Source organism: Protopterus annectens, chromosome 5.part0 (genome assembly GCF_019279795.1).
Source record: "Protopterus annectens isolate FY-2018-M chromosome 5.part0, PAN1.0, whole genome shotgun sequence".
NCBI lineage: Eukaryota > Metazoa > Chordata > Ceratodontiformes > Protopteridae > Protopterus > Protopterus annectens.
This window is the reverse complement of record NC_056735.1, coordinates 1,400,877,454-1,400,900,735: the sequence shown is the minus strand read 5'-3', so window position 1 is coordinate 1,400,900,735 and position 23,282 is coordinate 1,400,877,454.

Genomic DNA, 23,282 nt, shown 5'->3' with positions numbered 1-23,282 from the left:
TTGTCCCAGCTGAGTTGGAGGACAGCCACTGTCATCCCTTTACACAAAGGTGGTGTCCACCAATCTAGGAAATTATAGACCCATCAACCTAACCAGCCTGATCTGAAAGACCATGTAACGGATTATCATAGACCTCATTTACAGGGACATTGGCAACCTCCAAACACCCAATCCCATGCAATTTGGTTTTGTCAAGGGGAGGCCATGTCTGGTAAATCTGGTCAATCTCTTTGAGGCAATAACCAAAGCCATGGATGAGAGGAAGATGGTGCACACCGCCTACCTTGACCTGGCCAAAGCCTTTGACACTATTCCCCACTCAGGCATAATAGATAAACTCACTCAACTAGGCATCAATACATATGTTACCAGATGGGTAGCAAACTGACTCACTGATAGAACACACCTAATCAAAATAGGGGAAGCCACCTCAAGCAGTAGACCCGAAATGAGTGGTGTACCCCAGGGATCAGTTTTGGGGCCTCTGTTATTTGGGATATATTTCTCTCAGGTGCAGGCTAAAGTCACTGGGCTATGGCTGACCAAATTTTCAGATGACTGCAAGCTGGGCATTGTCATCAATTCCGCAAATGATGTGGACGTCTTCCAAGAGGGTCTCACCCAAACCAATGACTGTTGCCAGAAACTTGGCCTCAAGCTGAATGCCAAACAATGCATCATTATCCCCTTTGGGGAGAGTGACATCCTCACATATTATCACATTAGTAATAACATTACAAGCATGCAATCAGTCATGAGAGATTTGGGTGCCAGGTTGATAGCAACCTGACTTTTGACCACTATGTTTTTTCTGTTGTATGGAAAGCTTTCTACATGGCCCACCTCATAACTAAGGATACCTAATCAATGGACAAGGAGGTCATAACATCCCTGTATTATTCCCTTATAAGGCCAATTATTGAGTACAATGCCCCCTCCGGCATATACCTTGAAAAGCACATGCAGCCGCTGGAGAGACCACAGAGGTTCCTCACCAGGAGAATCCAGGGCCTTAAACATCTACCCTACACACTCCTCAGAGGTGATCTCTGCTTGGCATATAAAGCAATCTCAGACTCTGCCTTGATGGGACTGCTGCATATCTGCAAGTCAAGCTCCACTCAAGTAACCCACACGCATGAACTCAACTTGGTCTGTGACATCAATAGAACTTGTTGGCAGGATAGATTTGTGTCCCAGAGACTCCCCCATCTGTGGAGTAGACTCCCTCTCCATGTAAAGCAGAGTATCTCATTATCCCCTTTTAAGCACAACCTGGATAACTGGATGGAAAACAGAAAATACACTCCTGGGATTCCACCTGTGTTCATGCTGGACAGGACTTTGGATGCTGACTTGTCTAAACATGGGCTAAACTCTTGGCTAGGCTTATAAGGGCCTCAGGGCCAATAGCCTAGTAACTTCCTATGATCCTAAGAGGGTAGCCTCTGCCCTTCTGAGCTGGGAATTGCTGGGTGAAAGCTTATTGTGCCTGTTGTTCTAAGTGTCTTTGTTCCAGTTTAAGCACTTGGGTTCCAAACCAATTATTTTACATTAGGAAGATTTGTGGTCTGAACTCTTGTGGCAGGAGGTGATAGCCTACACCCTTCTAAGCTGGGAAGTGCTGGTTGAAGGCTCATTGTGTCTGCTACTCTGAAAGTGTCTTAATTCTGGTTTAAGCACTTGGGCTCCAAACCAGTTATTTTACATTAGGAGGACTGTGGTCTAAACTGTTGTGGCAGGAGATGATAACCTATACCCTTCTAAGTTGGGAATTGCTGCTTTATTTAAACTGTTTCTTGCTGTTGTGACTGTGATTTTATGCACTTTGAATTTCTAGCACTTCTGCATTTTATAGCATAGGCTAGATTCAGACTGTTTGGATTCACTTGCACACTAAAACCAGCTCTTCACTGAGATACTGAAAGATCTCAGGCATCTGTTGCTTCCAACTAAGTGCCTGTTTTTACTCTTATATTGCACATTTGATTTGTATTTGCATTCTACTGTCTAAATTGTCTGAACTGTTTTTTGCTACATTTTACTATATGCTGTACTAGTTCACCTGTAGCATAGCCAAATTCCAGGTTTGCTGTTTCTGGGTTTGTTTTGCAACTTCTGAGCATCAAATGCAAGCCATCTTTGCTGGTAAAAGCCCTTCTGCACCCCTGTGGGAGGACAGTGCTGTCTGGGTCCAATCTAATCAAGGATGATTGGACTAGAGCTCAGAGACAGACAACATTCTTATCGGCTAGTTTGAGTTAAAAGGGTTATTTCTTGCTTTATTTAAGCCCCATGTTTGTGCTTGTTGGCGTGTAGTGCACCACTATGCACTGCCACGTAGCATGGTTATTGTTGCAGGTTATAGATGTAAATGTTTAGCTTGTTAAATTTTCCCTTAACACTTTGCTTGTGGTCCTCCAGAGATTTTCTGTGGCCCTGCTCTACTGTAAGGTGGAATACTAAGTTTAGCCACAGAGGTACCAACACACCTCTCACTCACTAACTATTCTTAAGTGTGACCTCTTTTTCTGACCATATAAATTTACCTAACACTATGGATGGAAAGTTTCCCACAGTTTCTCCAGCCAGCTTGGTCGACATAGGCATCTTGAGGCAGTGTAGCAATTGCCTCATGTTCACAGACAACCCTCTACTCCTAGTCCACACAAACTCAACATGTGAGAGATGCAATTATATTAAGAACTTTGAATCCATGCTAAATCATACACCAGTCAGTACATATGATAATGAGTGGGTTGTCAGCATGTACAGCTCACCTCCTACTCCACCCAAATGCACATCACATATACCTGCTAATGTGGATGTCCTCACCAGAAACATACCTAAACACCAGAGACCTCCCAAACACAAACACAAGCATGCTATACATACTACTTCCTCTGCAGAACACAAAACACATCATGAGACACACAGATGTCCCTCTCACCAAGCTGGATAAGGAAAAGGTCACAGTCAGCTGTCTGTCAGGTGCCATAATATGCCATATCAAAGTCTCTCAACAACGGGTACTGTTATGATTTTGTCATAGTCCATGTTGGTGTGAATGACTTGAGATGCACCACTCTGGACTATATGAAGACAGACATGACTGGGCTCTCGATCTACAAGCCTTAGGCAGGTATGTCCCTAGCCTTAAGCAGCGTTTTCCTTTCAACTAGGATGATGCCTCAATGCAAACAGAAAATGGTTGGCTTCAAAAATTGGCTTAGTTTCTGCTGTCATTCTAAGGAGATCCAGTATCTGTCAGCCTGGGATGGCATGATCGACAGACCTCGATGCTTTACCATAGATGGTCTTCATCTGTCGCCCCTCGGATTTTGGCTACTAGCTAAGGCTCTTGCCACCCCCATAGTGCCTCTTTTAGGCAATGTCTCAAGGACAAAATTCCTGATGTAAAAACTCCATCTAAAAACAACTTTAAGGTTATGCTGCGAAACGCTAGGAGTCTTAACACAAAACTGCACTCATTGGAAGCAGTCCTCACCTTGGAACATGCAGACATTTGTGCATTCACAGATGTCGTTCAAGGCTGTGGAGAACAGCCCAGCCATACTGGGTTACAACTCCTTCTACATGTTCAGACCACAAACTGAATGCATGAAAACTAAAGGAGGTGGTGTAAGAATATTCATTAAAGATAAATACACCTCCAAATTGGTTAAGCGATTCCCTGCAGATACTTCAGGTGCAATTAACTGTTGGTAGAACACCTGTTTAACTCATTGTCAGATACAGGACCCCCTCTATGAATCAGGACACCCACTCTGCCTATTTGGATCTACTTGACTCTATCAAGATACATCTGAACACTATGATTTTGGGTGACTTTAACTACCCATCCATTGACTGGGTAAATTATTCATGCTCAAACTCACTTGCTCAAAGCTTCCATGACTTTGTTAACTCCAATGCCCTATACCAGTTGGTTGACACCCCCACAATGGTGCCAATATCCTGGATCTGGTGCTTACCAGTATACGAGTATCACACCCAGCCCCAAGGTGATATTCATATTAACTAGGGAAGTTTGTTCAGACCACTGGGAAACTTCCTCTACTCTTTTCGTTGTGAGATAGTAAGTGCTAAACTTCCTGCTTCTGTTCCTGGAGTGGAGGCAACAAGGAGAAACTGTGTAGTAATGGAGGGAGAAGAGAGTTGTTCTGTTAGTGATAGCATTGCGGTTCTGTCAGCTGGATATTAGACTGTTACAAAATGAGTGGATAATACAAATAGTCATCATAGAATTGTGAAGAAATTGTTATAACTGGAATTGCTTCTGGATGTTCTCCTGATAACAAAAATGGGCTGGTTCATTAAATAAAGTTGATTCTGGAGAAGAGTCTGAGATTTTGTGGTTGGATATGATGGAGAAGGTTTTTGAAATGGACAGTGAGTTTGGTAGAAAAGAAATGAGTCATGAGTTGGATGGACATAAGGTTACAGGTGGGATGCAATCTGAAAAATCATATACTGGTGCAGCTGGAAGAACAAAAGGTACTGTAAACTTTATTAAAAAGAAACAAGTTTGTTGCTAGGATAAGAAAGAAAAAATAGATAGTTTGTGCAGGATAATTTAGTGTTAGCTTTGGGTTTTGAAGCAAAAGACATTAGATCCTTGATTCAGTTGGGAAAAGAGACACTTTGTGGATAATATTTGAGAATGAAGACTTTTAATGAAAATTTTTTTGTGAAAAAAAGGACTGTTACACATGGAATGAGTTTATATTTTCCAAGCATGGAACTTGATTAAAAAAAAATGTTTACCTACTAGCTCACTGATAGAACCCATATAGACAAAATAGGGGAATCCACCTCTAAAAGCACACTTGTAACCAGTGGTGTTCCACAGGGATCAGTTCTGGGACCTCTACTGTTTGGAATCTATTTCTCTGAAGTACAACCTAAGACTAAAGGTCTGTGTGGCTGACAAAGTTTGCTGGTGACTGCAAACTGAGAGCAGTCATAAAATCTCCAAATGATGTCAACATTCTACAAGAGGGTCATACACAGACAAATAATACCCAAGTCATGGCCTTAAACTCAATGCAAAAAATGTATTATCATCCCTTTCAGTAAAAGTAGTGCTCCTGCTAACTATCACATCAATAGCAACACCTTAAGTAAGCACTCAGTGGTGAGAGACCTGAGCACACAGGTTGACAGCAACCTTACCTTTGACCACCATGTCTCCACAGTGGTAAGAAGGGCATTCTGTATTGTTCATCTCATAAGTAAGGGCATTGCCTCCAGAAAAAAAAGAAGTTATAACCTCCCTGTACTCTTCCCTCATCAGGCTAATAACTGAGTACAATGCCTCTTTTGGTATGTACCTTTCCAAGCACCTGCAGCAATTGAGCAGACCACAAAGTTTCCTCACAAGGAAAATTCAAAGTCTTCAGCATCTGTCCTATGTGAATCATCTGAAATCACTGTCACTTTATTCTGTTTCATACAGACTACTCAGAGGCGAGCTCTGCCTTGCATATAAGGCAATCTCTGACACTGCTTTTTTGGAAATGCTGCATCTCTGTAAGTCAAATGGTACATGGGTTATTCGCTACAAAGACCTTAACCTGGTATGTGACATTAACAGAAACTGCTGGAGGGACAGATTTGTCTCTCAGAGGTTACCTTGCATTTGGAACGCTCCCACTTCATGTCAAACAGAACACCTCATTGGCCCTCTTCAAATACAGTTTGGACCATTGGATGGGTAACCGTAAATTCACCTCAGGGGTTCCACCAGTGGCCCTCTTGGACAGGGGCAATAGGTGCTGATTATGGAAATAAGGGTAGAACTTGGCTAGGCTTGTAAGAACTCTAGGGCCATTAGCCTAGTAACTTCCTATGATCCTATGAACAACCACTCAAGCTACACACATACTTTTAGCAGCATTTTGTTCATCCAGCTGAGAGCTTTCATATGAGGCTAAGCAGTTCTGTTTGTGCTATGTGGTTAGTGATATATTTAGAAAAACATAAAATGTATGACAATATAAATATTATATTAGCAAGTAATATCTCTTTACCTATACTAGACAGAAGTCAAGAATAAATAGTTGTGTTTGCCATTGTGTAAACTTTAAGCTGAAATGTGTTAATACTTTGTATGTAGAATGGTTTTAAAATTAGTACTTGTTTATTTTATTTATTACTGCGGTGGTGGTGCTGCGGTAGCGCTATCGTCTGACAGTAAGACATTATCCCGTTCGATTCTCAGCTAGAGCGTCTTCTGTCTGGAGACATGCATGAATGGGCGTACCTTCATTGAAGGTTGTGCGTTGGAGCTGGCAACTCGACACATAAAAATCTACTGCCAATCATTAGCGGATCGGAGTTCCACTGTGGCGACCTCTAACCTGGAAAAGCCGAAAGACACAACAACAACTTGTTTTATTTATTTATTTATTTATTTATTTAACATTTGTTTGCCAGGATAGTCCGATTGGACAACAAGCGTCCATTTTCAATGGAGTCCTGGGGAGAAAAACTCCATAAGTTTACAGAGAGAAGAAAAATTTACAAAAGAGACATTACAGAGTAATGCAAATATGAACAAGCAATATTTGACACCTAGATGCATCAGTGGGATATAACTACAGAAACTGAGAACAATTTGTTTCTTGTTTTGGAGTGCTAGCCTTAGCTGACTTGGACCCAAAGGATACTATATAACTGCAGCAACACTTGAAGGCATCAGCTGGCTGTAATGAAGAGGCAAAGCTCATAGTTGTCGTCCATCTGTAACCAAATTTGCTCCTCAAGGCTCCTTGTAATACATTTCGGTAAGTGTAGTTATTATCTTTGTTTTCAGAATTTAACCAGCATGAATCAGCCATTTTACTGAGTCAAGTGAGACAAAAAGATCTCCAGCTTCCTCTCAGTCAAGTATGTAAAGACTTTTTTTGCACTTTTGGTTGGTGAGTGTGCGATAGTGACGGACCTTAGGGTTAGGGTTTGGGTTAAGGTTAGTGCATAGATAGTTGTGTATGTAAGGTTTAGTGTAGGTTTGTAAGGTTTTTGTTGTGCTTGTGTTGTGTGTGTGTTTTTCAGAAAAGGTATTTGTTTTGTTGTGCTGATTGTAGGGATTGTGGTTTGTCGGACATGTGAAGTTTTGTGCTTTTAAACTGTCGGTCATCTCAGTTGTCGATCTTCCAGTCTCGGTGTTTTCTTCGACGGTGTTTTGCATGTCAGTGTTTTAAAGTAAACCCATATATATATATATATATATATATATATGGTTCCACTTCATATCATCGAAATTTCATTTCATCGAAATTCAAATCATCGAGACCAAATCGTCGAAAACTCATTTCGTCAAAAACTCATATCATTGAATCTCAAATCAATGAAAACTATAAAGCAACTAGAAATAACATCCCAGACACTGTTTACTACATTTATCCAGGGGGGCAAGCCCCCATGCACCCCCCCCCATGTGGGGGGCTCCACCCCCACACCCCCCATAATTAAATATACCAACTCCAAGGTCGCACTACAGTGGAGGAAAAAGGTAATTTCCTAACCCCATTAGAAGGAGATTGGAGACTGTAAAGTGGTGACCAGAGAAAGTGTAGTTAGGCAGCATAGGATGGTGGTTTGTAGGATGACGTTGGTGATCAAGAAGAGGAGGAGGAGTGTGACGGCAGCTCCAAGGATCAAATGGTAGAAATTGAAAAAGGGTAATTGTGAGGTGGAGTTCAGGGATGAGTTAAGACAGGCAATGGGTAGCCTTGAAGAGTTACCAAATAGCTGGGTAACTACAGCAGAGCTAGTAAGGGAGATGGCTAGAAAGGTGCTTGGAATCACATCAGGACAGAGGAAGGATGACAAGGAGACATGGTGGTGGAATGAGGGAGTACAGAAGAGTATACAGGCAAAGAAGCTGACAAAGAAGAAGTGGGATTGTCAGAGAGATGAAGAAAGTAGACAGGAGTATAAGGAGCTGAGGTGCATGGCAAAGAGAGAGGTGGCGAAGGCTAAGGATAAGGCATATGAAGAGTTGTATGAAAGGTTGGACACTGAGGGAGAAAAGGACCTGTACCTATTGGCTAGACAGAGGGACCGAGCTAGGAAAGATGTGCAGCAGGTAAAGGTGATAAAGGATAATGAGGGAAACATACTCACAAGCGAGGAAAGTGTGTTGAGGAGATGGAAAGAGAACTTTGAAGGGTTGATGAATGAAGAGAATGAGAGGGAGAGAAGGTTGGATGATGTAGGGATAGTGAATCATGAAGTACAATGGATTAGCAAGGAGGAAGTAAGGATAGCTATGAAGAGAATGAAGAATGGAAAGGCTGTTGGCCCAGATGACATACCTGTGGAAGCATGGAGGTGTTTAGGTGAAATGGCAGTGGAGTTTTTAACCAGATTGTTTAATGAAATCTTAGAAAGTGAGAGGATGCCTGAGGAATGGAGAACCACTTTTTAAGAATAAGGGTGATGTGCAGAGCTGTAGTAACTATGGAGGGATTAAATTGATCAGTCACAGCATGAAGTTATGGGAAAAAGTAGTAGAAGCTAGGTTAAGAAGGGATGTGATGATTAATGAACAGCAGTATGGTTTCATGCCAGGAAAGAGCACTACAGATGCGATGTTTGTTTGCTCTGAGAATGTTGATGGAGAAGTACAGAGAATGTCAGAAGGAGTTGCATTGTGTTTTTGTAGACTTAGAGAAAGCATATGACAGGGTGCCTAGAGAGGAGTTGTGGTATTGTATGAGGAAGTCAGGAGTGTCAGAGAAGTATGTAAGAGTGGTACAGGATATGTACGAGGGTAGTGTGACAGCGGTGAGGTCTGCGGTGGGAGTGACGGATGCGTTTAAGATGGAGGTGGGGTTACATCAAGGATTAGCTCTGAGCCCTTTCTTATTTGCAATGTTGATGGACAAGTTGACAGATGAGATCAGACAGGAGTCCCCATGGACTATGGTGTTTGCAGATGACATTGTGATCTGTAGTGAGAGTAGGGAACAGGTGGAGGACACCCTGGAGAGATGGAGATATGCTCTAGAGAGAAGAGAATGAAGGTCAGCAGTACTAAGACAGAATATGTGTGTGTGAATGAGAGGGAGGATAGAAGAATGGTGAGGATGCAAGGAGTAGAGGTGGTGATGGTGGATGACTTTAAATACTTGGGGTCAATAGTTCAGAGTAATGGTGAATGTGGAAGAGAGGTGAAGAAGAGAGTACAGGCAGGATGGAATGGGTGGAGAAGAGTGTCAGGAGTGATTTGTGACAGATGAGTACCTGTAAGAGTGAAAGGGAAGGTCTACAAGGCGGTAGTGAGACCAGCTATGTTATATGGGTTGGAGACAGTGGCATTGACAAAAAGGCAGGAGTTTGAGCTGGATGTGGCAGAGTTAAAGATGTTAAGCTTTGCACTGGGTGTGACGAGGATGGACAGGATTAGGAATAAGTATATTAGAGGGTCAGCCCAGGTTGGAAGGTTTGGAGACAAAGCCAGAGAGGCAAGATTACATTGGTTTGGACATGTGCTGAGGAGGGATGCGGAGTATATTGGGAAAAAGATGCTAAGGATGAAACTACCAGGTAACAGGAAAAGAGCAAGGCCTAAGATAAGGTTTATGGATGTGGTGAGAGAGGACATGCAGGTGGTTGGTGTGACACAGCAAGATGCAGAGGACAGGAAGAAATGGAAACAGGTGATCCACTGTGGTGACCCCTAACGGGAACAGCCAAAAGAAGATGATGATGATGATGAAGATGATGTTCTAAGTGAGTTTTTAAAGTGAGAAGAGGTAGGGGCAGAAATCAGAGCAGGAGGGAGATAATTCCAGGTTCTAGCTATGGAGTGGGAGAACAGTGATTTTCCTGCAGTATTGTTAGCCCTAGAGATACAGAGGAGAGGTTTGTTGGAAGATTAGAGAGGACAATTTGTATTATAGTGGGTGAGAAGTTGACCTAGTGGAAGGTGTTTTTTGGATGTGTTACCACATTGTAGGCAATGACTAATTGGTGACAGGTTAGTAGCTGGGAAAGTTCCAGCCATTGCAGTTCCCTTAGAGCCTGACAATGGTGAGTTCTAAAGGTGGAGTTGTTTGCAAACTTGGCAATTTTATTATAACATGATTCGAGTCTGGCAAGGTCAAGTTTTCTAAGCTGGGTAAGAATTGGAGCAGTATACATTAGGGTAAACAAGAGGTGAGTTTGGGCTAGGGTAATCCGTGCTTGTTTCGAGAGGGATTTCCTGTGCCTATATAGTGTTCCCATTTTTTTATGGACTTTTTGATAGTTTGTGAAATGTGGACATTAAAGTGTAGATTTTTATCAATTTCAACACTGAGGAGTTTGGTATGGTCAGAGGGAGAGATAATAGTGCCATTGTTGGAGGAGATAGTGAAGGATAGACGGGTGGAAATGGTTTTGTTGGGGGTAAAAGTAGTAATTTAGTTTTATTAAGGTTTAGGATAAGTTGGATCTGCATGATCCAACTTTCCACAGAGCTAAAAGATTTGTGTGTGAGTTGTTTTAGGGTGGGAAGTGATGCAGCTGAATATATAGGAGTTGAATCGTCAGTGTATTGTATAAGTGAAGCATGCTGTGTGGCGGTATGGAGATTATTGGCAATTATGGAGAAAAGAAGTGGGCCTAATATGGAGCCTTGTGGTACACCTATGGTAGTTGGGAGTAAGGGGGATAGTACACTTTGCCATTGGACAGATTGTTGCCTATAGGGGCAAAGGAAAGGGATGTCAGGGTGTCTAGTAGTAAGGAATGTAAAACCATGTCAAATGCTTTGGAGACATTTAGAAATATTGCAGATACAAAGTTATTGTTATTTCTATGTTGGTTGATCTGATCCATGAAAGAGAGCAGAACGAGGTTGTGCTATGGTGCTGTCGGAAGCCATGCTGTGTGGTGGAGAGGAGATGGTGTGAGTTTAGGAATTGTGTTACCTGAGAATGTATGCATTTCTCTAGTATTTTAGGTAAGGGGATAGAATGTCAATGGGGTGATAATTTGAGTATTCATAAGAGTTTCCGCCTTTATGTAGTGGAATAATGTATGATACCTTCCATAGCTGTGGGACATGTACTTCATGTATGCAGCGATTGATAAGAATATAAATAGGGTAGGATAAGGATTCAGCAGCTATTTTCAGGAAGTTGATTGTCAGCAGCAAGGGTGGTAGGTTTCAATTTTAGGAGCTGTTTTTTAATTGTTGAGGTGGGAACGGGTGACAGCGTAAAGGATGGGATGTTGTCAGGTTTATATGTAGGGCTGTTTTTGGATAGTTGGGAGAATAGTGTTAAGATGGAGTCTGTGAAGTAGTGATTGAATTGGGAGGCAATGTCCTTGTTGTCATTCGTGGAGCTAGGAGTGATAGTTTTGCCTGGATTTAGGAGAGAATTAATGGCATGCCAAAACTTTTGGGGATCTTTTGAATGTTTGTTTTGGATATCGAGGAAGTAATTTCGTCTACCGAGTTTAGTTTGTCTCTTGGCCTGATTTCTAAATTGTAGGTAACTTTGTTTGGCTAGGCTAGTGTTGTACTTCTTCCAAATTTTCCAAGCCTTATCCCTTGACTTTAGATGGGCTCTAATTTCCCTAGTTAGCCATGGTGCATAGTTTGACTTGGCTCGTATTTTCCTAATTGGTGCGAGTCTTTCAAGGATATTGATGAGAATATTGTTGAAGTAGTCAACGGCTTGGTCTAGATTTAGGGTTTGTAGTGGTTTCCACTTACTATGTTTTAGAATACTGTCTAGTTCTTGTATATTTAGTTTACAATTGTTTCTGACTTGTCTAAAAACAATGGGTTTGGCTATGCTGGTTATCATTGCGCTTTGTTATCTATAGCCTGGTCTATTGGATAGAGGCTTTAATATTTAAAGCAAGGTTTTTCTGGAACTGTAATTTAGCCAAAATGAGCAAGCAGTCCACTGTTTGAGCATTTTGTATTCCACTATTAAATTTATGTAATAACAGTGTAACAGAAATTATGAGTAATGATTTTTTGGCTATATCTTGAAAATAAAAATACAGTGACATAAACAAAACAAGACAAATGCTTTCTTGTTTCTTTTTGTAATACAATGAAATTAAATTAACGATAGACAGTTTAAGGGTTTCTTGAGAAAGCTGCCAGGACAGAATGCCATGTGGCAATGCTTGCTTTTCTTCACCTTGCCCACCCTTTTCCTGCTGAGTTTTTAAACCTAGTGAGCTCCTGGGTTCTCTAACCATTTATATAAATTTGACTTTGAAAGCTACGCCATTCACTCCTAGAAGTGATTAAGACAAAAATCATACCATGATAGTCTTTCCTTAAAATAGTTAAACTTAAATCACCCTTCTCCTTCTTCTGTCTTCCTGTCCAATAAATGTGCACTCTAATAGTAATCTCAGTAACCATTTCCAGCTTCTTTTCATTTTGTCTTAATTTTGTACAAGTAGATGGTATTCTCCTAGAAAGCAGTTTTAAATAGGCAAAGTAGAACATAAAAAACTTGTTTAATAAGTGACCTTAATTGAAAACTAACTACTTTAATGCATCTTTTACACAGTTAAAACTAGGTTTGGCTAGTAGTATACACTTTTAAATACTTTATATAGGAAAAATCTTACATTATATTAGGTAGAAAGCACTGTTTGAGGTGACTTTTAAAGACTTCATACATAATGGTTAAGTTAGAAGGTGTCAGAACTTTTAAGTGTCCTGCAGTGATGAAAATAGATCAATACATCTTGTGATTAACAGTATCTGGCATAAATTGAACAGTATAATGTGTGACCAGAAACATAAAGCTGTTCTGCTCAATGACCACAGCTAGGGTTCTTATCTGTGGTGTTAGGGGAGCCAACTGTAATAGAGTACTGCATCTTCAGAGTACTAAATATTTTTGATGATGAGCAAAAATGTACCTGTTCCAATTCTCTTACGTCATCATTGACTTTGCACATTATATATTTTTTTCTAGAAGGCATACCAATATACTGGAAGGTTTATGTGTGCATACATGTGTGTGTGTATGTGTGTCTATACACACACACACACACACACACACACACACACACACACACACACACACACATGCACACATATAGACATATATAGATGGGTTCCATACATTTGGTGGAACTTTTCATTGGTCAAAAGATTTTCTGTTTTCAGAAAACTGGTTAAATCTAAAACTTTTATCTGTAACAAACATTTCAACATTGAGGTTGAGTGTGTATGAGTGCAAATTTTGTGGGTTAGAGTTACAGTAAGTTCAAATGAAGTAGTATGCTTGTTTACTGGGATGCTTGGAGTGTATGTCTGTGAGTGTCTTGTTTTGTTATAATCTTACGTAAAGGGTATTTTGTATCTTATGGGTAGTTTTTGGGTTGGGGCCAAGATAAGATTAAGTTTAGGGTTAATACACATGAGTAAGGTGTTGCAGGTAGTTAATAAATAATTAAATATGTGTAATACAGACCTTATTAATTCACAATAATCCTGACTGTGTCAGAATTAGTTGAAAGTTGTGTTAAAATCTTCATAAGTTATTTGCACTTAATTTGTTACGTCTATTTAATTATACAGAACTTGATAAGAAAGTACACCAGTCTTCTTAAAAGCAGACTGACATTACATATTAACATCAGAAGCATACAGTCAGACTACTGACATAGAGGCAAAGTATTCAGTCCTTTCACCAGTGATTAAAGCTTAAAAATGAGCTCAAAATGTTGGTGGGGCAAGCAGAAAGAATAGGCTGACTGTAGCATTCAGTGTGTCTCCATGCTGCCGAGACTATTGAATCTACTGCTGTACTCAGGACCCATTTTGGAGGCCATAGATTCAATGTATGCTTTTGTTGACCAGGTTAGTCCCACTGGACTAGTGTCCACCTTTCAGGGGAGACCCAAGGTGATATTCATATTGACTAGGGAAATTTGTCCAGCCCACTGGTAAACTTCCCCTACTCTTTTTGTTGGAAGGGGGTAAGGCACTTCCTGCTTCTGTTTCTGGAGTGGAGACAACTAGGACAAACTGTGCAGTAATGGAGGGAGAAGACAGTTGTTCTGTTAGTGATAGCAATGTGGCTCTGTCAGTTGGACAGAAGATTGTTAAAAGTGAGTGGATAATACAATAGTCATCATCTAGCTGACTTTAAACCTCAGGATTTTGAAGAAGTTGTTTTAACTGAAATTGCTTCTGGAGGTTTCCCTGATGAAAAATGTGCTGGTTCATTAAATAAATGTGATCTTGGAGAAAAGTCTGAGATTTTCTAGTTGGGTGTGATGGAGATGGTTTTGAAAATAGACAGTGAGTTGGGTAGAAAGGAAATGAGTCGTGAGCTGGATGACATAAGGTTACAGGTGGGATGCAATCTGGAAAATTGTATACTGATGCAGCTGGAAGAACAAAAGGTACTGTAAACTTTATTAAAAATAAAACAACTTTGTTGCTAGGATAAGAAAGAAAAATAGACAGATAGTTTGTGTGGGGTAATTTAGTGCTACCTTTGGGTTTTGAAGCAAAAGACATTAGATATTTGATTCAGTTGGGAAAAGAGAAATTTTGTGGATTAACATTTGAGACTGAAGACATAATGGAAAGATTTTATTTTTTTTTGTGTGTGAAAAAAAGAAAGACTATTACCCATGGAACGAGTTTATATTTTCCAAGCATGTGACTCAAATAAAAAAAGTGTCTTTTCAATTTCGTACTGATGAAATAGAGTAAAAAGATGTTGAAATTATTTTTGTTTATGTGTTATTCTGTTTCTGATATTGTGAAAGTTAAAGATGAGAGGGGTATTTGGAATTGGGGTGAGAAGTCGATATTATTTTAAAATGTGAAAAGATGTGATAACGCATTTACAAAATATTATATATGTAGATGGAAATAGAGGAACAATTACGTATTTGGACTAATAACAAAGACCAAAAAGTGGCAACCCATGGCGAACTAAATAGCAAGAAAAGAAAAACAACTACCAAACCCAAGACTGTTATCAGATGTCATTTATTTAACCACTTTCATATGGCCTTTCAAGGTTGACAAGTCACTGACCATTAACTGTTGAGAAAGTTGCTGGAATAATAAGGTAAGATTACCAGTAGAACAACTGAAATTACATTGGAAAGTGAGATAGCCTGCTGCATGTCACAAGGTATTGCTGCTAACATATTACAACTCAAAAATGAACTAACAAATACCAAAAAGTGTCATCCCAAGGTGAACTAAATACTGAGAAAAGTAAACCACCTTGTACATGCAAGACTATACTCAAAAGACATTTACTAAACCAGTTTCATCCATGGGATTTCAATCTTTTGATTAATGCGTGTACAAAAATAAGATGTAATCAATGTAGGGAAAAATGTCATATGATGACTAAACGTAAGAAGGAATATAGAATATGGAACAGTGAAGAGCATTTTTGGCTTGATTGTAAAAAGAGGATGAAGTAGAAAAAGATGACAGATAAAAATGTGATATTTCAGGAGGATGAAGGTAGCTGCATTGAGGGAGTTGAAAATATAGAAGAAATTGAAAGGGATAAGTCAGATGTTTCTGAAAGGAATGTAAAGGATGTTATAGTGAAAAAACTCATTCTGAGGATCAACAGATAGTTGTAGATAAACTAAACACATATTCATTTGGGGAGAAAATAATAAATAACAAAATGAAACTTTAAAATACTTCCTTTAAACTTAAAAAGAAGTGAAAGTGATAATTTTAGACTGCTTTCAGTAAATGTGAATAATATTATTAATATTGTAAGAAGGATAGGGATACTGGAATGGTGTGCTAAATGCAATGCATACATTATTCTTATAGAGGATGTAAGATTTCTGACAAGTGAATAATGATTGCTAACAGAAAAATTATGAAGTAGAAAAATAATATGGATTTTATGAAGCAAATGTTCTGGAGTGGCTATATGGTGTAAAAACATAATAATATTAGATACAGTGTTGGTAAGGATGGGAAGGTTAACTGTTGTGGCTGTAAGGTGAAGAGAATATGTTTATAGAATTACATCATTATATGCATATAACCATGGCAAAGAAAGAGAAAATCTGTTTCATCAAACATTAGACTATGTGGTGGTTAACAAGAAAATAATTATTGCAGGGGACTTTAATTTCGAGTTAAAGGGAAAATATAAAAAGAAAGGGAATGATGCAAAAAAATACAAAAGTGGTAAAATGTGGGAAGTTATCTGTGTGGAATAAAAGTTGGACTTATAGAAGAGGGGCAATTGGATCTGAAATTGATTATTTTGTACTGCTGGAAGGTTTGGGTATAGCAGATGGTGACACAGGTCACTTAGCAATATGGATGGAGGTGATGGTAGAAAGGGAGTATATTAAAATAGGAAAGGAAGTAAAAAGAATAAATGTGAAATTATGGAATGAATTTGGAGAGTGGGAAGCACTGCAGTTTGGAGGGATTGTATATCCATGAAGGACTTTTATTAAACTGGTCTGAATGGTGGATTGAATTTTAAAAAATATATAAAAAGGTGTTTTTTGCAAAATGGTAGGATGATATAAGAAAAGAAGAGAAAGTGAAGTATGGGAAGATGTATAGAAATGTATAGGAGAACTTAAAGTTTAATACAAGAGAATATGATATGGGAAAGGAAATATATAAAAGAAACTGAGAAAAAAATTAAAATTAAGACTTTACTATTTAAGCAGAGATATTATTTACAAGGTACAAGGGAGGAGGTGTCTGAATATCTGGGTAAAATAGTAAAGGAGGACATTAATATAATGAGGTAAATGAAAAATGTAAAATGATAAGTAAAAAGAGCACAAGAGCAAATTATAAGTACTGTAGTTAAGCATGAAGAAAATGTGTATAGTTTTATTCCCTTTCCTATTTTAACATACAGATGATAAAGGAAAGTAAAAAAAAAATCAAGAATGAGTTAAGTAAGAATTTGAAAAAAAGAAATTACTGTTAAGCAATTGGGTGAAGTACTCCTGAAAGTATATGTTTATTCAGGTCTACTACAGTTGATTGAAAACGCACTTGATTGAAAATGAAACTACTAGGACCACTTCACTGAAAGCTCACTTGACTGAAACTCATTTAATTGAAAGTTATAAATGGCCTTTTCCCCACTGTAGTGCGATCCTGGGGTTAGTACATAAAGTAAGGGTGGGTGTGGGGGGCGAAGCCCCCCACATATCTTGGTTCTATATTCTCTTTTGGAAACAGTTATTCATTGCACTTGTAAGTATCACTGTGTATAGTTTAAAATGTTTATAATATGAATGGGGGGCTACACCCCCCACGCCCCCCAATGTGGGGGGCTGTGCCCCCCACACCCCCTTACTTTATATACTAACTCTAGGATCACACTACAGTGGGGAAAAGGCCATTTATAACTTTCAGCGAAATGAGTTTCAAAGAAATGAGTTTTCAGTGAAGTGAGCTTTCAGTGAAGTGGTCCTAGTAATTTTATTTTCAGTCAAGTGAGTTTCCAATCAACCGTAGTAGATCCGTTTATTCAGTATCTGGTCCACAAGGTATGGGATATGAAAAGTACATGACAGTAAAGGACTGGCAAGGACAGTGCTTTGTAAATGTTTGAATGAATGGTTGAAAGAAGGGTTTGTTTATGAAGTGTTATGTAGTGGGATATTACAATGTATATGGAAGAAAGTTGAAAATAATACAATGAAAATTGGAGACCTATGAAAATATGCAATAAAATCTAGAAGATTTAGGATCTTTGCCTGGAAGTGTTTACGCAGATATTTTATACCTAAACAGGCTCTAAAGGATCTTTCATCAGGTAGATAGCAAACGTTGGAAATGTGATGGGGAAGAAAGATGTAACAGGGAACATATTTTCTGGGAGTGTAATGAGCTGTCTGACTTTAAAGATTCTCTGTAGACTGCTCTGATGGAGATGTTGGGTGAGCAAATTGGAGTGACTAGGAAAATTATTTTTTTGAGCTATGATATAGAGTTGGAATTGTCTAGACATAGTAAGGCCTTGCTGAGTCTAATTATGATGGCTGCCAAATAATCAATAACTAGAAAATGGAAATTAGACTCTAAACCAACTTTACTAGAAGTAACAAAGATAGTAATAGACATAAAACAACTGGAAGTGGGATCTTTAGAAAAGTGTAAGAGTAAGTTGCACAGAAAAAAATAGGAAATGTAGGACCAGTACATGCAGAGGAGGAACGATGTTTAAAAGGAGGCAGACTCTGAATGAGCTATGTAATGTCTGACTGACAATGACAAATAAAAGTGATGTATAATGTTTGCAGCTACAGTTTTGTTGGCACAGTTTGTAAGGTATAAGGTTTGCAACTGAGATTGTGATGCTATGATTTATTTTCATTTATATAAATGTAAGATTGTCTATATCATACATGATAATTTAATAAAGATGTTTCTTGTAAAAAAATGGAGACTTATGAGAATAACACAGAGGATAAGGGAAGGAAGAATGCAGGACTTTGTGGAAGAACATATATATGGTATAAAAGGGAGGGGAAGCCAGGAATTATTTTTGGTGGTTTGAGAAATTGTGGATATTATAAATAAAAGGGAACATCTGAAAATTATGATAAGTGATATTAGTAAGGCATTTGATACAGTAGAACATGATGCTTCATGGGATGTTATGCTAAGTATGGATTAGGTAATAGAATTAGGAGAGTGTGTATGTCAGCATATCAAAATAATAGAGTGAGAGTGTTATTGAATAGGTGGCTGACCAAAGCAATATGCATGAATTGTGGTTTAAGACAAGGATGTCCACTGAGTGGGATATTGTTTGTATTAGTAATGAATGTGAGATTATAGGGAATATTTTTTTTCTGTTGTAATGGATCAGGTCAGGAATGATTTCATTCTTACAGTACCAATTTCCCCAGTTACAACCATAAGCGGAATTGGTCAATATCAGTGAAGTGGGAGGAGGTGTTGCCATTCTTCAAGGTCTGGCATGTTGTGCCTGAATGATTTAAACCAGATGCCACAGTAATTAGCTAACAGAACAACCAGAAATGAGAGAGAGTCTGCTGAATAATTGGAACAATTCTGGAGTGAAAAATGGGTCACCAGAAAACAGAAGTATCTTCAATGAGAAACCAGCTGCCCTTTAGAAAAAGCCTGATAAACAGGGTCCCTGTTATTTTAGTGAACCCAATGAATTGTGAACACTGTTTAGTCAAATGTCATTATGCAAAATGGCAAAATACCGAAAGCACAGAATAGCGATATTTTTCCTAGGGAAAAAAATTACTGGGCCGTTTTTGGGACTTTGCCATTTCCTCCACTGTGGTGCAATCTCGGAGTTGATATATTTAAGTAGGGGGGATGTGAGCCCCCCACTTTATTTTGTGTTTTGATTTTTTTTTTATGGATCAGCGATTTTTTCTCCTCGGAAAAAATCGGTGATCCGTGTGTTCGACATTTTAGGTTTTCGGTGATTGTGGGTCAGTTATATAGCATTTGCAATTCATTGTGTTTGCTTATATAACATAGACCCGATAAACATACTTGTGTAGAATCCTGTTATTTTGCAGTTTCTTTTACTAATAAGAAAAACAAAATATTGGCCAGTGTTACAGATCTGCCATTAACAGACATTGGGTATGCTTTAGTCTGAAGCAAATAGGGCAATCTACAGGTGGACGAAGATTGAATGCTTGAACTTCAGTTGCTCAGGATTGAACTCACCATCAACTGGAGTACCTCCATAGGACATCAATCTCAGCATGTTGTGTCAGAAGTGATTCCCTTTTGGAGGCAATTTCCCTTTTCATTTAGTTGGTGCAACCGTGGAATTGGTATGTATAAGTTTAGGGGGTAGGGGGTGGAAGGGGCTTCCTCCAGTGCACAAAACTCTTTAAAGAAGTGTTTTTTGGCAGGATTTTTTTTGACAAATACAGTTCAGGATTCCAATCTTTGCTGCATTCACTTTTGTTCTCTCATAATGGAAGCGTAACAAGCAACAAGGATTCTTCAAAGCACACAACTTCTCTGATCACTTGAAAACCCTGCTAGATGCATATTTGATGTCTTAACAAGGTCATTGAACCACAGTCTTTCTAATCAACAAGAAATCATTCAGTCAGTTCAGTTGACTACTTATGTTTGCTAGGCTAGAGTTTGTGGGATCTCCGTAATATTTTATGGAACACATTAAGATGTTCTATCTTAATGTTTATGTAAAAGGTAAAGTATAGTTGTGAAACACTCAGCCCTTTAGTCCTCTGCCTGAAACAAGATTAGGATGTCTCATACCTATTTTTATTTTACCTCACTCTGAGACATTTATTTGACTTTTGGAGCTTGACAAAGATTTTAAGGTTACCACGTAATTTTAGGTAACTTCATCCTCTGATCTTCTGCACAGTTTCTATGTTGAGCATTGCCTCTCATGCAATAGTACTCTTATGTTTTTTTGTTAAAAATTAGAGGACAGCTAAAATAATGCTTTACTATTATACTTCCATTTATCTCACAGGGACACAAGGCCTAGCATAGGTACTGCGTGAATGAACATGCTTATATAATAAATGATGAATAATTAAATTTAGGATCTAGAAAACCAGAGTTAACTCACTGTGTCTGTGACAGGTAGGGTTAATGTTAAACTGAATATACTCATATGGTTGTAGAAGAAGTGTACAATGGTTCCTAATATACTCTTATAACTCCTTAACTCAATATCATAAAGCAGCTTCAAGGTTCATTGATAACCCTAAAAGCCTAAGGTATAATTTACAATGCTTGGTATGTCAAGGAACTTGGAGGGAAAGCCAAGATTCTCATTTCTGGAGTGTATTAGTTTTGCAGCTTTGTACCTATCTTTTTATGGTTGTCTGATGGTCTGATAGCCAATAGAAGGAGAGTAATTGTGTCTTCTATTTCGATATCGAGTACTGAATGTTTTGAGAAACAATGGCTTAGTCAGACTTGCTGATTTATATGAACAAGGAATGTATTCCGCAAATCTAGATTAACACCCCAATGGGAGGCTTATCAGGCTGTCAGCTGCTCTTTGGTAGTGAATATTGTTCACTCCCAGAAGCATGTAGATCTTGACTGTAGCCCAGTCCCTGCCCAAACTGCAAAATGTCACACAGGAAGCCTTTTCCTCTGTTGAAACTTGGTTATCCGATGCCCAATTAATACTCAACCCAAACAAAACTAAACTACTCATCTTCCAACCCACCAAACATACTCAAAACAACTCTCAGTTTAACATCTCAGCAAAAGACAACACCACTATATACCCAACTGAAAACACCAAATTGCTAGGAATGGAAATAGACAATAAACTAAAATTTGACATTCACATATCCATGACCATAAAAAAGTCCACAAAAAACTAGGAGCGTTATACAGAAATAAGCAACTTCTCACCAATGCAGCAAATATTTCAATAGCAAATTCCCACCTTATCTCCACCCTACTTTATGCCTCTCCAATTTATACCAACCTAAGGCAATGAGATCTAAACAAGCTAGAGACCTGCTACAACAAAATCGCCAAATTCGCCATGGGGGCATCCTACCATAGTCGCCACTGTCTCTCACTTGCTGAACTGGGCTGGCTTGAACTCCCTCACCTCCTTCAATGGTATTAACTCTCACTCACCCACAAACTAGTAAACCATCCACTAAATGTCCCATCCCTCCAGAATCTATTCCAACCCTATCGCACCACCAGACTACTAAGATCCAGCAACAAAAATCACTTGCAGATCACTAAAGCCAATAACTCTGCTGGTGAAGCACTATTCTCTTGCGCCATAGCCAAATTGTGGAACTCCCTCCCACCCACAATTTTCTCTGTACCATCATGCACCCACTTCAAAACTTTATGAAAAATGCACCTAAAAACATGCTGGCTATGCCCTTGCACCCACTCTAATATCACCCACCCCATCCAACCACTACCTTTCTTTCCACCCCACTAACTACCTTGAGTATAGCAAGCTCAGATGCTCATAAGCCTAGTACTTATTATACAGCAGGAACTTCTTATTGTAACATTTGTTAATGTCTGTTATGTACTATGTTCTTCATCTGTAAATATGTTTGTAATTAATTGCTATGTCAATCAAATTGTTAATCACTATGTAATCCAATGTAACTACTGTCTGTTTATTTTAACTGTGGAGCTTTTCTCCCCGGGCCTCCGCTGAAAATGGACTTACATCCAGTCGGACACTCCCGGTCAACAAATGTAAATAAATAAATAAATAAATTGTGCTCATAAATCTAACATGCATGGTCCAGGGCCCATGTGCATTCATTAATCCATGACTAGATTTGAGACACCTTGCTTGACTTGAAGAAGGATTTGGGCCTAAATGCTTGACAGGTTATTGCAGTTATTTACTTGGATTAATTCTCAGTATAGTGCTGCTGTTTAATTCATTTATTTATTTGTTTTTCACAGTTGTACTACTATTTGTCACCTGCTTGCTGTTAGCCATTGTACTTTTAAACTACTGCAGAATGCCTGCTTTGCTGTTGGCTACTATTAAGGTCTAATGTTAGTAAACAACTGAAAAAAAGCTATCATAAGACCTGTGTTCTTTCCTGGATATGTATCTTTTTTTATTGGAAATGGCTAGCACTTCCTTGTTTTTAGATGTTATCTTCATGAACCATGTAGGTTAAGTATTTAGTTACAGAATGTAAGCTACTGGGTTACATGGAAATAAATACATTTTCATGTATTCTTTATTTTTATTTATTTATTTTATTTTACATTTGTTGACCGGGATAGTCTGACTGGATACATGTCCATTTTCAGCGGAGGCCCGGGGAGAAAAGCTCCAAAGGAAGTAATACAGAGAAGGAAACTTATATACAGCACTCTAAAGTTCATAGATAACAAACAGTCAACTTAACACTCATAGTGTAGGTTAGCTGAAATAGGATGCTTTACATCTGGACAGCTTATTATAACACAGTAGCATTGAATTGACTATTGTTTACAAAAGCAATTGTTAATCTGATACAGGTGTACAAGTGTTACCATGTATTTAATCAGGCCTGGCACAGGGACAAAGCCATTGAGTCATGAAGTACTCCCTGAGGTCTGTCTTAAATTTAGAAAGGGTAGTGCTTGTTGTGATGTCCGGGGGTAGTGAGTTTCAAGCTTTGCCTACCGAGTTGGCAAATGTGGAGTTCCTGGCTAAGTTGTTAGCTATAGTGGTTTGCACTACAATTCTATTGGATGATCTAAGTGATCTTTGCTTGGTGTGAGGTTTGATGATATATTTTAACGCAGGGGTATT